Below are 3651 nucleotides of genomic sequence, written 5' to 3' on the forward strand. Positions count from 1 at the left end.
TCAATAAATATTTACTATTAAAATTTTTATATTTGATCTATTTCTACTATTTTAATTATTATATTATTATTTAATGTTTTCATTATTATTATTAGTATGTAGTAGAAATATTATTATGTATTTACTTAATCAATTTTTTTGAAACAAAGAAAGCTCAACACATTGAAGTAGAGCATGAACAAACAGATATGAAAATAATTAATATAATAAATTTGAGACCGCCGTCATCTCCTGCAGTGCCATCAACAACCCCAAGGATTACTGTTAGTCCATTCGTTGTAGCTCCAACACGTTCTATGTTGTATGATCTCAACACCTGCTTCTTTATGATTGAAAATTCTGCCATTACGTTCCAACTAAATGTTCCAAATTACTGCAAAGAATCCAATCAGCCACTTCTTCTGCTCTTGTTTGTTATAGTGGTATCCAGTCCATGTCTCAAACATTTCTTTTATGGTTCCAGGAATGGCCCAATCCCTACCAACCGAATTTAACCAAGTGCACCACACCTGCCATGTTAACTCACAACGAAGAAACAAATGCTGAATAGATTCTATCTCCTTGTTGCATAGGACACACATATTATCAGTCTGATTGATGACGCCTAACCGACTTAGTATTCTTTGGTATTGACTCTACCAACTAGCACAAACCATCCAAAAAGTTTAACTCTTGGTGGTACCACTCCTCTCCAAATGGAGCTTGTGAAACTATAACTCGTGATCTCATCTAACAGAGTCTCCGATTATACGACCTGCATAAAGGAGTTAGTAGAAAAGACTCCTTTGTTATCAAACTTCCAGATCACATTATCCTCTCTCCCAGCTAAGAGTTTCATTGGTCTTATCCTCTCATGAAGCTGATTGACAAGATCCAGCTCCCATTGGAACAACTCCCTATCCAATGGAAGTTCCAAATCCACTCTATCCCATCCCAGAACCCACAATCTCCTACCACAGCTCCTTGTTAGTTTGAAACAGAGAAGAGTCTTGGAAAACTTGCTTTCAGAGGTCCACCTTGCGCCCAGTTATCTTCCCAAAACCGGGGTTTTCTTCCATTTCCTACTTCCATTGCCAGGCCACTAACGAGTTTTTGTCTTATCCTTTGGTCCTTTATGTTCAAGAGACATATGTCTTTCCAAGGGCCTCCTTTTACTGGTAAGACCTGATCTGTTAACATTACATCTGGGTTCAAATTGTGACATGAGCATACAATCTGCTTCCACAACGGGCAGTCCTCTTTTGAAAACCGCCACCACCACTTAAACAAGAGCGCTGTGTTCCGAAGCACTGCATCCCCAACCCCCAACCTTTTTCGGTGCATGTACAAGCTCCCACTTCACTAGGGGCATACCATGGTTTCTATCCTCCTTACACCACATAAAGCTCCTCTGTAGCGCAATCAACAGCAACCGTCTTCGGCATCTTGTACAAACTTAGGTAATATATCGGTAGACTATTCAGCACCAATTTGATGAACACCAGCTTACCTGCTTTGTTTAGCACCTTCACTTTTCATAGGCTGAGCTTTTCTTCTACCTTCGCTTTTCATACAGCTTGCTTGCATCCCAGTAGGCCACGCATATTATCTACCCATTTCTGCTCACAATTCACCGAAATCAAATTTGACTTCTCAAAATTGATGCTTAGCCCAGACATCAGCTCAAAATATCGCAACAACCTCTTAAAATTCACAATTGTCTTAGTCTCCGGAGGACAAAATAAAATGGTATCATCCGCAAATTGGAGATGTGACAATTCAATATGATCTCCCCCAACTAGTAGCGGAACAATACGTTCGTTCCTGACAGCTTCCCCCACCATCCTATGCAACACATCGACCACAAGCACAAACAGTAGTGAAAAAAAGGATCTCCTTGTCTTAGGCCCCTCTCCATGTTGAAAGGCTTGGATGGTGACCCATTAACCAGGACTGACATAGTGGCCGTACTAACACACTCCTTCACCCAATTCTTCCATCTTTGTCCGACCCCATCTTCTGAAGCACAATTTCCACAAAACTCCATTTATTAATATTACTATTGTTTACATTTCATGTATTATACCTTTTATTATTGATAATTTTATTTTTATAATTATTTAAAAAATATTCTCCAAAATATAAAATGACTCTTTTACAAATTACAAGTAAAAATATCCTCTTTTATTGTGGTTGTAGTGGTTGGTGATAAAAAAGGAGGTAGAGGTGGAGGTGGAGGTGGAGGTGGGGAAGGAAGGTAGAGAGGGAATGAAGTGGTGATGGAGGAGAGGTAAGGGTAATGGAGGAGGAGTAGAAGAGGGAGGTTGCAGATGATGAGGAGGAGGAGACTGCTGCTATTGTGGAGGAAGAAAGTATAGGCGAGAAGGGAGATCGTAAGGTTGTGGGACTAATTTGTCCATCTCACTACAAGGACTGATTCATTCAACAAGCAATATGTAAAAACTTAACAATTACGTATGTGAATTAATGTTTCATATTGATATTTTTCATTAGTAATAACTAATGAAACAATTTGGATAAGATTGATTTGACTGACAGAATTAAATTATATAGATAATTATTTTGTATATTCTAAAATTTGACAGGAAAATAAAGTGTTTGATTTTATAAAGATGACATTCATATTTTTGATATTTTATTTTAGGTTAATCTTATTGAATATGTGAATAATTCTATTGCGCAAACATATTTTTTGTTTTTATTTTGTGAATAAAAATCCTTAAATAAAATATGGAACAATATAATGAAACTCATCTAATTTATGCTATTTTATCTTTTTTTTTTAAGAATAAATCAACTTAACAACAATAAAAAAGCGAATTGACAGACAAGCAAGATAGTAGCTATATATCGAGCAGCTAGTTAATAGAAAAAGAGTCCTACTAGGGAGCCAATGGACTATTTGTACAATGTGTATAATGGACTATTGAGTTACAAAATGAACATCCCCTATACTATCTAGAATAACCATCCGAATACTAGAGATAATAAACATCTTTCCAAAAGCTTAAACTAATTTTTGGGTTCACTAAGGATCAAACTCTTGACCTTTTGGATCTGGAGCTCTAATACCATGTCATGATACCACTCATCTCAAAAGTTTCAGCTGATGGAAAAAGGTAACACTAATGGTTATATCTCTAATACTCCCTAAACCTCCATTATACACATTGTACAAATATTTCATTGGCTCCTTATACTTTTCCATAGAAAAAATGTGGTTCTCCAAATATTGATTTTATATATGACATATTCAAAGTAAGAATTAATTACTTATTTAGGAAAATTAACTATCAATTTTTAATATGAAGATATCTAATTATAATAATAATTAGCTTTTCTCTTTACATTTTAAATTTAACTAAGAAAATTAAATAAATATTGATTACATATATTTATTTATTTTGAAGTAATTTTTTTACTAGCACAATTTTATACATTATTAAAATCTATTTTATTTTGTTTTACTTTTTTCATTCTTTATCTAATTGAACGTTAGGAATGACAATACCACCCGAATCCGCAGGTACTCATCCCGCTCCTACTCGCTCGGAGCAGGTAATTACCCGTCCCACACCAAAGCCGAGTTTAGGTAATACCCGTCCCTACCTTCCCCGATATATATAATATAAAATTTTAATATATATATAT

Source organism: Arachis ipaensis, chromosome B07 (genome assembly GCF_000816755.2).
Source record: "Arachis ipaensis cultivar K30076 chromosome B07, Araip1.1, whole genome shotgun sequence".
In the NCBI taxonomy this organism is placed as follows: domain Eukaryota; kingdom Viridiplantae; phylum Streptophyta; class Magnoliopsida; order Fabales; family Fabaceae; genus Arachis; species Arachis ipaensis.